The sequence below is a fragment of the Falco rusticolus genome, chromosome 1, assembly GCF_015220075.1.
Source record: "Falco rusticolus isolate bFalRus1 chromosome 1, bFalRus1.pri, whole genome shotgun sequence".
Classification (NCBI taxonomy): domain Eukaryota; kingdom Metazoa; phylum Chordata; class Aves; order Falconiformes; family Falconidae; genus Falco; species Falco rusticolus.
The window spans coordinates 49,709,169-49,724,240 of NC_051187.1; the positions used below are offsets into that span (position 1 = coordinate 49,709,169).

The following is a 15,072-nucleotide window of genomic DNA, read 5'->3' on the forward strand; positions in this document are numbered from 1 at the left end:
AAAGCTGACATGCTGGGAATGAGGGCTAGTCTGGGAACACAAATACAGGAGAGGATGGGCTGTTAGAGCTGTCACCAGGCTCCACATCCTTAATTTGACCATGGCGCCAGGAACACAAGTGAGGTGAAACAGCCTGTTATTGTGGGACCATGCCCACACCAGCAAGCAAGGGGCCTTAGTCATCCTCACAAGACAGCAGTGGTGAAGGCTCCTTCACCTTTCCCCACTGTGGCTATGCACCCATGCAGCCCCAGCAGCTCCCACACAGCAAGGGCAGCTTCCAGCCCTGCCTCTACATTCTCCGATAGCCCAGGCTGCAGCTCACATGGTCTGGGAAGAGCCACAGCTTCTTTCCACTGTGGGCTTGTAGCTAGAGGGCACATCTGACCTGAAAGGACCTCTGCTAGGTCCTGGTTCCTCCCCACCAGCCACAGCTTGGAGCCACAATCATTCTCCCATCTTGTGATCCAGTGGAGCAGATGCTTTTCCCCAGAAGCTTGTGACACAACACATGGCTTGTCATAGCCTGGGAGACAAAGAACTTGAAAGGTTTGCCCAGAATGTAATGCTAGGCTGATGGAGACCTTCCCAGCCCTCTCAGCACCCATCCTTCCAAGCCTTTGCCACCTTATTCTATTTCCTTCTACCTTCTGAATACGCCCAGTTCAGCTTGCCAAGGTTGTGACTTGCCGCACAACTGCGCCCAGGCTGGGACAACCTGGCCTCCCTGCCCAGCCAGACCCAAGCCTGGCTGGTGTGACTGCACTCCCTGCCTGTCCCCAGCACTGATGTTGCAAGTCAGGCAGCATGAAACACAGGCTGCTTTTCTCCCCTCTGTGTTATTCCTTCTCTTTCCTCTTTTGGGTATTTGCTGTTGAGGTGGCAGGGCCAGGCACTACAGTCACCAGAAACAAACTGTATTTTGTCATTTCTGCATGACAGTGGGCTCACCTTCAGCACCACTGTCAGATGTTGATGTCATGAATTAAGTTCCCTTTAAAAGCTTTCAACTGCTAAGGGCACAGGAATAAGAGGAATAGAAGCCACTGCTATAAATGAAAGCCTTGCTTCATAGTTTTACATATTTCATGCTTTGTTGCTTTTTCCTCCTTCCTCTCCTCAGCCTGTAAGCAAAGCTTGTAACAGGGTGAACACCTGAAATATATGAGTGGGCCTTTTAAGGTATCAATATACTAATGCTTTATACTCCAGTTCGTAGAGGGAAAGGTTATGGCTGGCATCTGATACCCCCTTTTCTTCTCTCTCCCCATCCTCACAGCTTTTGCCTGCCTCTGCAGTGTCCCTTCCCAGCACCCTTCGGTGGTGCAAGAGTCCTGCTTCCATCCCCAGAGCCCATTCCCCAGCTGTCCTGTCCTTGGATGGAGACAGGACCTGCTGGTGGCTGCCCTGCACACACCAAAGGACAAGACTGGCAGGTCAGAGCTTGTGTGATCACACAGTCATCATTCAGCTGAGATATGATATCGACTTGAAGGCTACTTGCCTGTCTGAGGTTTTCAGGACAGCATTTTCAGCCTTGCACAATAAATTCCAACACACTTGGAGCACACTGGATTTACTGCACATGAAGGACAGTTTGAGTGCTTACACTGGAAGTCCACAAATCCCCAACCAAATGGCCAATGTTCTCACAAACGACATTTCAGAGAGAAGGGGTAGGAAATGAGGGGGAAAGGGCATGCCAAGGGAAAGTATAGGATTAAACTGTCACATATCAGGTTAAATTACAGCCTCAGAATTGTCATTCAGGGCCTTTCCATGTTTAATAAAATGTCATATTCTCAGGTGACCTATTAAAAAAAAATAGTATCTGCAGTGAGGTAGGTCCAAGTAATTATTTCAGGAGCTAGGTGTTGTGCAGGCCTAGGTAAAAGGATTCTAAATCGTACGCTTGCCATCCGAAGCAGTGAGTCAGAGCACCTGTACTGAAAAAAAGCCTACCCTGGTTAACTACCTAGTGCTGGTAACATCTCCCTCACGATGGTACATTTTTGACTCTCTAGGCCTACCTGTTTCCTTAATGCTGACAGATCTCCGTTCAGCCTTTATAGGTACACAGGCTCAAATAAAACCAAACTGAACTGATAAATAATTAAAACTGCACATCAAATCATTGCTGCTTCCATAAACATCAGCTCCGAAATGCTACTTGAAATAAAAGTGCTGCGTGGAGACTCCATACTAATCACTGTTAACCCCTCCAGGCACAGGCCATCAGGTAGTACATAGAAAAAACTGGGCAGAAAAAAAGAAAAGGCTGGGCAGGAATCTATTTGGAAAGAGGTCCTTGGCCTTTTCTACATAATTTTAGTATAAGGTACATTGAAAAATGCTCTAGGCATTTTCTTCAGAGTTGCTGAGCAATAGCAAGAAAAGTAAAAGCAAGTAGCAAACACTCAGTGCTTTTTGTACTGAGCTGTGCAGTGAACACTGAACTGCCCAGAGACCATGCCCTCCACTCCCTCCTAAGACACTCCTCCGACCCAGCACCACACTGCACCTCCGCTTGATCTTACACTTCTGCAACTCTCCCTTCAGAAGAGATGATACACACCAGGTGCTGGGGCTTAGTCATATATTCTCTGTTGACTAAAAAGAACTAAAGTTCCTCTGCTTCTGTTTCCATTTACTTCAGTAGGATTTTGTTGAACTAGCACAAAGTTCAAATCAGCAAGGGAGAAGTCAACACCAGGCAATCACTACATGCCATGTAACTTCACAAAATCAACTTAGAGACTACGAGCCCTTTAGAATTTTTTTCTTGCAGCCTTCAAAATCCTATTTTCCAGCAGATACAGCATATGGAAAATAAACTGGGAGAAAAAAAACAGGTGTTTCACAGCAAGACACAGCAGACAGAATCTAAGCATTTAAAAAGCAAACAATGGAGGCAGAAACTGAAAGGATTCACATCTTAGCACACAGCAGATAGGGTGCCTGCACAGGTAAGGTTTCTGCCAAAATCACATCATGGGAGAGGGACTAAGAATGAGGGGGCAGGAAGAACCCCCCTCCAGCCTGTGAGCAGGCTGAATTGGGGCTCAAATCCTTTGCAGCACTTATTCCTTAGAAGACAAAATATTGGTTGCTGCAGTTCCATATTTACCATAGCTTTTGTACAGTACCCACCTCATTTTCTTGCCCAGAGTCCAGCAGTGATGTTACCTTCTATGTCTAAGTTTTCTTCAGAATGGAAATGTCTTTCTAAAACACAGCAATATGTCTAGACATTCGTATCGTCCTTGGGTTCAGAGAAAACCTTGCTCAAGCGTTAAGTGGCAGGCAGAGGTTTACCCAGGCAAGCTCTTTACCTTGGCAAAAACGCAACACTGAACTTTCACGGCAAGTAGGTAAACACGCAGCTGCATACAGCAGGTAGTCTGGCAGCACCAGCAATAGTGAGAAACAATGTCAGAACAACCTTGGCAAAAGGAGCTCCGTGGGTTTTAACAATGGCTGTAGGTACAGGAGCTGAACGAACCAAACAACAGTAACAAAAAGCCACCTACAGCTCCCATGGGGAGCCCCAAGCGCACAGAACCTGAGCGGGCTGGCTGTGACACGGTGTCCTCCTCCATACTCACGCAGCCACTCCATTTGACTTAGCAGTAGTCAGCTCCAGCAGTTCACAACTTGGAAACACCCAATGGCTGACCTTCACCCAGTAAACATGTCTTTCCAGTCCTCAGCAAGGACACTCATTTGCTGATCGCATGCCAGTGCTCCTATTTAAAGAACTGTTGTTACTGGAAAAAGCTGAAACCTTTCTACAGCAGAGGCAAAGTGCTCCCCGTATCTTGTGCCTTATCTGCAGAAATGCATTAATTCCCACTATAAGTTTCCACAGCAGAGTTTCAGCACAGCCCCAGTAAGATGTGGTTATGTGACTGCAAAGCCCACCATACCCCTGAGCAGGCTGGATCTCCAGGCAGTCCTAGAGGCCCTTTCTCAGGGCCTACCAAGAAGCTAGTCTGGCTCAGCCCAGGTTTTCCTCAAGCCTTTTCCTTGAGGTACAAGGTTTTATACCTGGCATAAGCTGCATGGAGCAGCAGTAGTAAAAGGTGTTTACCTTTATCCTTCATCTCCAAAAATAACTCTTACTAAGCTTTCTCTTAGACATCTCTTCCACATTCTCATCATGCAGGGCAGGCTCAGGCTAGATGCCCAAGGTTCCTACAGGGGCATTGCCAGGCTGCTCATAAGCAAATCCCCAGTGCTGACATAGGCCAGACTTCTACAAAATCACATTCTTAGAAGAGCCTCATACATACCTGCTTGCATGAGTATCAGTCCTTTCAACTGACATCACAACTTGTGAAGTAACAGCTAATGAAAGAGGAGGAAAGTAGAATCACTCATATGACACAATTTTAAGACTCTCCCAAGCTGAACTGGGATACACAGTACATTCATTCCTGTATGAAAATATATCCATTTTACTTCACAGGAAACCCAGTACATTTTTAAGTACATGAAAAACAAATTAGGAGACAGTATACAAAACAATAACTATGTGCATGCAGCTGTATTTTTAAATAAATAATTAAAAAAAAATGCACTTGGAAAACACACCAGCATTAGGACAGCCTAAGAACAGTATTGTCTTAAATCAGCCACATTATCATTTGGATTGTGATAGCACCTGAAAACCTCTTCCAGATACCAGAATCCCACTGCGAAAGGCACCAGATACACAGAACACAAATCCTGTGCCAGGATAGGTAACTCATGTCGTAATGCCTCACACAATTCAACTATCGCCATTTAACCCTATCTGGGACACTAAGTATCTTTCTAAACTATGAAACAAGTTTTCATAGCCAGCTGTTAATCTGGATGAGTTTTTGGACTATTTTTGTAAAGAAAGAGGAGCAACATAGTAGCTTATATAGCTGAATGTTTTGCAGTCAGAGAACAGGAGCAGATCTTAGCATCCTCGTCCCTTTGCAAACTCTATGAGCAGATATAAGAACTGCCGGACACTTTAGAAGTAGTCCTTGTGATGACTGTGGCAAGATGTACCATGCTGTTACTGATACAGGTTATATGTAGTAAATGACAAAACCCATTAGAGATGTGTGTAAGGTAACCAGATCTAGGCTCTGCTGTTAAAAGTAATTGAGAAATCCATGTGGAAAACAAGTTACAAACAGGACATACAGACTCTGCACTATCTCAGGTACTGAACTTCCCTAACTCAGGAAGGAGCTGTTAGGATGTATTTCAATTAAACGTTTTTGGAAGCCTGATGAAACAGCAATTGCTAGGTTTTTGGTAAGTGGGGCATGCTGTACTCTGAGTTAAATTTCATTCACAATTTCTATCTATTGCTTTTTACTCTTCCTTTTTATTGCCCACTGATGAGAAACCTCTTTTAAGGCTACCAGTAATGTGCTGGACACTCCTTCACCCTGTGAGATGTGAAACTCATTGCCCTAAGATGCTACAGTTGGCAATATTTTACAGGCATTCCAGGTGAGAGGGACAAATTCACGGTGGATAAATAAATTAAAGATTTCAAAATACAAAACCACCACCTCTACCAGAAGCAAAACTGGAAGTAGAAACCATTAAACATGAAAGAGCATTCTGGAGAGTACCATGGTATGTCTGATCTGTTCTTATGCCCTTCTGTAGACATCCACTGTCAGCCGCCACCCAAATTATAAGGCTAAGCTAGATTTACTTTTGATTTGACCCAGACAAACCTTCAAAATACTCAGTGTAGACATCACAGGAGCTGTCATAGTAGCCACTCCCTGTTGGCATAGCTAATAGACATTAATGGCTCCACAGGGCTGTTTTTATCACTTTGCAGAGCCCTGCCATTTAGGGATGTCAGGTGAAATTAATCCATCAGACAGCTTCCTTAATACACTACTCTTGCCTGAAGAATGCTACTCAGGGCCACAGAGTACCTGTAGCGTGTACACCCATTTCTACGTCAGACAAACCAGACACACAACAATGGGGACTCACTAGTCATCGCCCCAAGCAGACAACCCTTTCACAGTGAATACATACAATGCCAACCTAGGATTTCTCCCCACTTGCTCCTACCCTTTCAAATTTACTTTATCCTTAAGGGAAAAAAAAAAAAAAAAAAAAAAAAAGACTTCTAGTGATATTTTCTTAAGAGTGACATTTATCTTGTTTCTCTGCTGAGGTACTCTATATCACTCTAAAAGCAATGCCACAGAGCTTGAAAAAATCATGCATTGATCACTATCCTGGTTCTCCTCATTTAAAAGTTGTTCACCTTCCTCAATATAGGTAACTCCGGAGGGTGCACATATTCAGAGCAGACCCTTCTGGGAGGGCACATCCCAGAGGTGAAACAATGATGGCTGTTGAGAGGATAAAGTCCTCCATTCAGGAGCACAGATAAAAATCTATCCCAAAAGTTAAACAGGGGAAGAAGCCTTCCTGTTATTCTGCTTACCTATATTCAACACCATGCAATGTGTCAGCTTCTGATAAGACAAACAAAATTTTGGATTTTGCAAGAACAGGAAGCAGAGCTACTCATTTTTTGCAAATTCACCTTACTATATACAAACATTTTTGCATGCACCAGTCTAGTCTGGGGTTTTTATTATTTTTTTGTAGGAGGGAATAGTAGAAAAGTTAATTAGAATGAGGAAGCTAAGGGATGAGGGGTTCTCTGCCTACGCAGAACATGTAGCAGTTCTTCTAAAACAGTCCTCTGTTACATACTGTCTTCTGTTCTCTGTGTAATAAAGAATTACATTTATCTCCACTGAGAGATTTTAAATAAAGGATTACATTTATGAATGAATGGGAAATTATTCATCTGTAATTACAATAGAGTCATAGAATGACAGAATGGTTTGGGTTAGAAGGAACCTACAAGATTACCTTGGTTTGGGTTAGAAGGAACCTACAAGATTACCTATTCCACCCCCCCCTGCCATGGGCAGGGACACCTTCCACCAGCCCAGGTTGCTCCCAGCCCCGTCCAGCCTGGCCTTGAGCACGTCCAGGGATGGGGCAGCCACAGTTGCTCTGGGCAACCTGTTCCAGTGCCTCACCACCCTCACAGGGAAGAATTTCTTCCTAATATCTAACCTAAATCTACTCACTTCCAGTTTAAAGCCGTTCCCCCTTGTCCCATCACTGCAGGCCCCTGTACAACATCCCTCCCCAGCTTTCCTGTAGCCCCTTCAGGCACTGGCAGCTGCTAGAAGGTCTCCCCGGAGCCTTCTCCTCCAGGCTGACCCCCCCAGCTCTCTCAGCCCGTGTTCGTAGCAGAGGATACTTCATAGGATACTCGATTAATAACGAAGTGTCTCCGAATATGTTTGTATTTCACAATCAAAATTTATTTCCAGCTATTTTAGATGCAAGACAAAAAAATATTACCACTGCATATTTGATAAATAGGATGAAATCTTCATGGTGCACACTTAACTTTATCTCTTTATTATAAAATGTTTTCTGAGCTGAGATGCAGAAAGACCAGTTGTTCCCAAGACTATGCTGCACAGACTAAGGATTAGGGAGTAAGTAAAGAGAAGAGCCTGTTCTTTGCAAAGGGTCCAGCAAGCTTTTCAAGCACACTGGGAAGACCACACACTAACCCATATCATAGTGTTTTCTCAGAGTAACACTCAGGACAAAAAAAACACCCTCAGATGGTACAAAATTAGGCTGCTACCTGATTTATGGGCCCTAGGTTTCCCAACCCCAGTACAGTGCAATTACTTGAGCTTTAAACATCAAATTAAATCTGCCTTCAGGATAACAAATCCCCCCCGCCATGACCTGCAGAAGCTTATGTTGTGGTAGTTAATCCCTGAAGGTTTACAGTAAAACTTCCACCATTATAGGGATTACGGGAAAGAAAGTTGTAGGAGGGTATTTCATGAATACTGTTTCCTCACTGGAAAAGGAAGGAAAAAAATACTGTGCGAATGCAGACAAACCGTAGCAGTCTTTCCTCTTCAACAGTTTATGTATGCTGCAGAAGTCTTGTGCCTCAGTCCAGAGTTTTCACTCCTGGGGGTCATTTTAGTTCCTCAGGAATTTCTAAGCAGCTTGATTTACAGTATTTACAATATATAGCTGGTCTCAGAAGAACCAGGGTGGCCTTGAAGACACCTGGCATCACTAAACCTAGTGGCATCTGCTCTTTTGGAAGTCCTGTTTGTCACTGAGTATGCGAGCTCTCTAATAATATAGATCGTGGGCCAAATATAGCTGGGCCTAAATATGGTACACATATAGGTCTCTGCAAGGACCACTTTAGAGATTAATGCATTCAAAGGCACACAAAAACATAATTGTTGGGATTTTTTCAAGAGCATTTCCTAGTTCAGCAAAATCTTTTGAGTGCATTTTTTGTTGTTGTTCTGTAAGTAATTGTGTCAAGTGCATTTGCTCAAGATGCCATCACTGCCTCAAAGGGGTTTTGTTCTGCACAAGGTGCAGGAGCATCTTTGCACATTTATATTTTCATACTAGTCAGAGTTACATAGCTCAGAATAATTGGGCCGTTGCTCATTCCTTGCTAAATCAACTCCTGAGCAGTTCATAAAACACACTGGTATATAACACACCCTCAAGCTCACAAACAACCCAGTTCTACTAAACTTTGACATAGAAGGAGGCAGGCACAGTATAAATCTTTGCAGAGGCTAAAACTTTCACTTTTTCTTTAAGCCATCACTGCACACATTACAATTTTCCAAATAACAAGTTCAACAACGAGATGTCCTCAAACCTAGCATCCAACACCCATAAAGAACAGCAGAAAAAGAGGGGATTGTCACTCAGCATTTCCAGAGCTGAAATAAAAAAAATAATCAAGAACAGAGGCTCATGGTAGCACAGAACAAATAGCATTACATGACAAAAGAACAGAAAATCACCCAGAAATAAACTGATCATACACATGTTTAAGCAGACTAATAACACTATGACAAATAAATCCATACTGGATTATGAGCAGGCAGATTGCTGAACATTCATCTCATGCATTTAAAACTCGATCAAAAGTAACTGCATGTAGTCCAATCTTTGTCTCTTTCAGAGAGGACATCCACCCTCAAGTAAGGACTGAAGATCACCATCCACCTAATTAATTGCTTCTCAAATGCATCCAAAAGTGATAATATTCAGAAGGTTCTAAAGTGAGAGAGAATGAATAATACTTTTACATATACGCAAAAGTGTTGGCTGTAAAAAGCAGACTTGTCTGGAGTTCTTCCAGGGGAACATTTAGGGTATACATGATTACGGCACATTTTTAAGTCATTTGTCTTCTCCTAGTGGCAGGGCATATTCTTTAAGTTATTATAGCCTAGATAATACCTAGCAGTAAAAGATCATAGCCATTCCAGCAGCAGTTTCTTTGTAAACTATTGTAGCAGTCCAGCTATACCCGATATATTTTGATGCTTGTGTTAACAGGATCACGATGTAATGCAAGAAGTGCCAGAATACATGCTGCTAGCACTTTTCACATGTCTATGATTAGTCTCCTTCTTAATTTAGCTGTGCCTCTTTTAACCCTACTGCAGCTACCTAATAGCAGGATGGATGGAGCCAGCCAACATCTACCTGCCGCAGTCTTTTCAGCATCTCAAGAACTATATTCCAATTGCCATTTCAAATCTTCCTTTTGAATGGGATTTGGTTTTGAGTTACTGCCCTAAAGTCCAGCTGGCAAATGGGAATGCTGCCTGGTTGGCAGCAGACTTCTTAGCTGACTAGATCCTTGGCTATCCCCACACAGTGCATTAGAGTGATGTTTACGTCATTTATTTCACTTTATACTATTCCAGTTACAGACTGCTGTTACAGTGATACAACTAAATTACTGACTTCCAGCTAGATTCCCCTTGTAAAATAAGCAATGCCCAATCCAAATATCGCCAGTCACCCCAATTATTAGAAGGAAAGGCAATAGAAGGAAGGGGGCAAATAAGAACATTATGGTGGAAGTACAATGACTAAATGAATATTTCTTAGATAAGGATGTGGCATAAGAAACGTTGCTTTCTGTTCCAGCCATAGATTTATGATCTTTGAGGGCCATGGATTTATTACCTGGATAACATTCTGTGGCCAGCTATTGTGATTTAATAATCAGAATTCTTTTTCTTAAAATTCCACATTGCTGCTTGTGTGAGAACTGAAATTAAATTGACTAGTGGATACTGATGAGAGCTTCTAGACAATATGAATCTTTGGAATAAACTTTGGAATAAAACTTCTATTGCCTTCTTCTTATTATGACATGCAATGCCAGGATATGTCTACAGATCCCGTGACAGAAAATGTCGAGAGTGTCTATGGTAGAAAACAAAGATAAATGTCTTTAATGTAACGAAGTATACAATAAATATTTAGTTATTTAAACCACAGAAATACAATCTGGTCTTTATAGAAATACAACAATTCAGAAAATTTGACAGGAAATGCCATTTTCATCTCTCCAAAGGTCATCCTGAGTTCTGTTCTGTGAGAGGTGGACTCTATTCCAGTTGATCAAAAATAAAAAGGAATTCTTCCAAACTGCATTTGCTAAGTCTTTGCAACCAAGCAGCTCTTTCCATTACAGGCACATGTAAACATAAACCTTACAGTACACCAAGGCACTGCCTCCAATCCATTCATGTCACATAGCAAATAGAATAGCGGCCCCAAATTCTAAGAGAAGCAAGTGTGTCTTTAAAAGTAATCTAGCAAAAATGAAGGTATAGAGAGGTAAAGTCTATTTATGTGAATGCTAAGCCTTGTTCTTTTCCCTTCAGCATTCTAGAAACCTCCAAACGATCATTATTTCCTTTAAAACATTTATTCCTTTCAATAAATATTGATTTTGTTGCAAGAGCCTTGTTTTTTCAACTCATGTAATGCATTTCAAATGCTGAGCAGCCCTCCTGTTTTTTGTAACACACAAACATCAGCAATAACATAACCACACAACCTGCAGTCTCTGGAAATAGCATACCTAACTTTGGTTGAAGTTGTCAGCTAAGTGTAGGATCTGCAATAGTGGATTTCAATCTGACAGTCACTGGCCTTCTTCATCATAGTCCTTGAAAGCTAACTGGAAAAAGCTAGTTCATATATGTTACCCTGCAAAACACTGGATGGGCAAAATTCCAGGAGAAAATTTTTAGGGCTTCTTTGGAATTAGTGGCTGTTTATAATACAGAACATTGTACTGTCCTTAAAACAACTATTTCAACCTGAAGAGGTATTACCCTCTATAATGCAATTGTATTAAGAATCATTCTTTATAAACTGAATTTATTATTTGGAGCAATACATATGGTTTGCTGCTGTGTACAAACAAATAGTTCAAACTAGATACACTTGTATCCTGATGCACACTTAATTTTGATGAGACAATATGCTTGCCAACTGATCAAATCCAATTCTTTTACACTTGGCTTAAGGATTTATCCTAACATACCATACACTGTGCCTTTGTTTTTGTATAAATAGTTCATGTGTCTAGGCACAGTATTACATGTTTCGGCAAAACAGTGCAAGTTTAATACTTTACGCAGATGATTAAATTTCAACTCCACTATAGTAATGCACAACACTTTGTTCTCTGCATTAGGACACCCAAAATATTTTCAGTTCATTTAATTCCTCAGTTTTCCTCAAAGGAATCAGGAGTATCACTGTGTTTATATAAGCTGTCCAAATCCTAGTTTTGTTATGAATTAATGAAATTCCATTATCAGGCAAAGACAGGCCCAGCATGTTTTCACGATGGCTTCAACACCAATTATCTGGGATTTTCCAGCAAACAACCTGACCTTCAGGCTAAAACTGGGATTGCCAGAGAAAAATACTATCAGGGGCTGAGGAAATTCCCCAGCAGTATTGTCATCTTTGTCCAGGTAAGGTCTGATTTTCCAAACACTGCACGCTGCTGGACATAGCAGAATTCAGACAGCACTCGTGCTATCAGACCATGGACACTGCTTGTCTCAAACCAAGATTTCACTGAACTCATATATTCTAGATAGTACATAGAAAATCACTTCTGTGAAAACGACAAACATTTAAGACACACCCCACCCCCCAAAAAAGGCATTAAAAATATATGTACTTCTAATATCTGACATGTTACATGCTGTCTCTCTTTATGAATTACGCAAAGAAACCAAAGGATTTTTCCCAGGTGGCTGAAATAAATGTTTCCATTATTTTAATTTTTCCCTCTTCTCAGAAACCCTATAATCAAACCTAGAATTGGTTCTGTCATAAAACCCACTTCACATTTCCTTCTGGCCCGCAAGCAGCATGTGTTAGTAGTGTCCCTTGAAGCAACAAAGAAGTTCTGTTTAGCCTTCTCCCTGAGGAAAGCCATTAAAGGAGCATCAAAGCCATTTCTCCTGAAAAAGGATGAATCTCAAGAACTGAAATGAGCCCTCAATTAAGAAAGCGCCAAGCTGTTCTTTACAGTCAAACTGTGGGCACTTCAGGTCCAGATCGAACCAGGGAGTTTCTTCACAACTCCAGCTTGTGAAATGCTTTACTGAGAAGTTTGAGGAAACGTTTGGTTTACAGTAAGCCGTTTTGGATGAGGGCCAAAGCACAGAAGACTTATTTTGTCAGCAGCCAACAGAATGATCGTCCCCAAAAAACTCTCTGGAAACAGGGATAACCTCCTTTTTCTGCTGGCTTTGTTTTCTAGCAGGGTGAGGCAGTCCCAAGACCAGGTACAATAGCTTCCTGGTACCTTCTCTCTGTAACCAGTCCAGGCTTCAGATATCACAAATCTACCTTCCAGAAAATTATGGGACTATCTTTAAAATAAACAAGTTTATAAGATTTTTAAAAACCAAACCAGAAAAAGAAAATATGCTTTTCAAACCCTATAATTTTATTCCGAAGTTTATTCCAAAGATTCATATTGTCTGGAAGCTCTCATCAGTATCCACTAGTCAATTTAATTTCAGTTCTCACACAAGCAGCAATGTGGAATTTTAAGAAAAAGAATTCTGATTATTAAATCACAATAGCTGGCCACAGAATGTTATCCAGGTAATAAATCCATGGCCCTCAAAGATCATAAATCTATGGCTGGAACAGAAAGCAACGTTTCTTATGCCACATCCTTATCTAAGAAATATTCATTTAGTCATTGTACTTCCACCATAATGTTCTTATTTGCCCCCATATAAATGAACACTTATGTAAATGCTTTGGACTAATGAATGTTTGAGTTCAGAGTGATTTTTATCTTATTCTTGGTGTATTATCTGATATATTAGCATTATAATCCCTTGGTTTTACTTAAACCTAGCAATCTGCCTGACAGTCTGCCTAGACTGCATCTTGAAAACAGTAAAATAAACTAAAAGGGGGTAAATCAACTGATGTAAGTAACCTATGGATAGCTACTCATCAGGTAATGGCTCAAGTTACTCTTGACAAAAGCACAACAACAGAATACAGTAATATTAATGCCAACTGCCAACTTCAAAAAACAGAACACCTGTGAAAAGTAAAATGTCTCTCCTAATTAGACCTAGGCAGTGTCCTCTCACATTTACAGATTCACTATTTTGCTTTGAATAAACATCACTATTTCTTTCCTAGGCAAACTCCTTGGCTCTGTTTCAATTATTTCTTTTAAACATTAAAGAGCAAGAAACATTTGTTTTTCCTTGTCACATCCTGTCCTCTTTACACAGCATCACACAATCCCCTTTTGAAATGCCTGCTCTTACAGCAAGCCTGACACACACAGTTCAATCAAAACATTTGCTATTGTCTTTTGCCAACTACAAACGCATTTCTGCACAAATACTGAAAAGGTTTAAAGGTTTCGACAACCGTCTAAAGCTTAGCCAGTACGACTGTCAAAGAAAGGTGGTGGCAAACTGCTCAGCTTCCCTGCTACCGCCCTGACTTCCAGAAGAGAAAGACAGACAAAGCCCTTCACTCGCTCACACAGCAGAGCTCCTGGCAAGAGCTCACTCGCTGCAAAACCGCTGCTCTCACAAAATACTCAAAAGCAGAAAAAGCACACAGACAGAGACGAGTGTGAAAGGGTAACTTACATTGTTTACAAAGACAGTGGGAAAGGACTGCTGCAGTTTCTTCGTTATTTTACACTGCTGTTGGCAGAGCAGACAACCAAAAAAGTTCACCTAAAGAAATCTCTCCTTTTAATTCTCTCTCTCTCTCTCTCCCAGTTCATTTACTCTGGAGTCTCTCAGCCTGAAGAGATCCGACAGTCAAAAGTTTATCCCCTTGTATTTCCGAATGATATGGCTGACTTTCCTTGGACACATACCAATGATGCAGTAAAAATAGACAAAAGCGGGGGGGAGGGAAGAAGCAATCTAGCTTGAGCCTGAATCTTCTTAACTCAGTGTTTTCTGTAAAAGCTGCTCTTATGTCAGAAGCTCCCATTCCTATACTAACTTGCAGAGCATGGAGTCATCCATCTGGTTTTCATAAGCTGCAAATTACAGGCAAACCAGGGAATATATACAGTCCAGTTCTAGCAGAAGTCCCCATGCCTGAGCCTTACAAGTAAGCTGAGGTACAACGGTTTTGAAAATAAACAGCCAGCCCCATGCCAGGATGGCATCTGCAGATGCCCCCCCAGGCAGCCCCCAGCAGCTGAGACATCACACACCACTCAGGAAGGTGGCAGCCTGGTCCCCCCCATGGAAGCAAACCAACCTTATAGCCCCCCCTCCCAGCACAAAAAGCGTCTCTGGATGGGGCGGGAAGGTGTGGGGGGTGGGGAGTGGAAATCCCGTGCACTACTTGAAATAGTTCAGCAGTTTAGCAAGTCATTTAGAAGAACCTGGTTTTTATAAACAGGGAAGTGAATGCTGACCCACTTACACCCTTTAAATGCTTCCATGTGGGAAGCAAATCTATTGTGTCAGAAGGGTTTGGTTTGCTTTGGTGGGGTTTCTTTTCTCAGAGTCAGCAGACAGCTGCTTGACAAAGAACCCCTGGGGTGATCCGAGCCATTAATTACAAGAATGCACATTTTTACCAAAAGCATCACATTTTGAAAAGCACCCAGTGAAAGTC

General features: G+C 41.8%; 1 protein-coding gene across 15 annotated transcripts in view; it reads right to left on the reverse strand.

The window, feature by feature from the left end:
* Positions 1–15,072, reverse strand: part of TRIM2 (tripartite motif containing 2) — a 117,778-nt gene that overhangs the window by 48,795 nt on the left and 53,911 nt on the right. For 2 of the 15 annotated variants that reach the window (XM_037378483.1, XM_037378469.1), the window contains exon 2: positions 4,293–4,347. The exons of 7 other annotated variants lie outside the window; for them this stretch is intronic. The gene's annotated coding sequence lies outside the window, so the exon portion shown is untranslated. 6 more of the 15 variants (XM_037378507.1, XM_037378458.1, XM_037378499.1 and 3 more) reach the window with 5 other exon arrangements.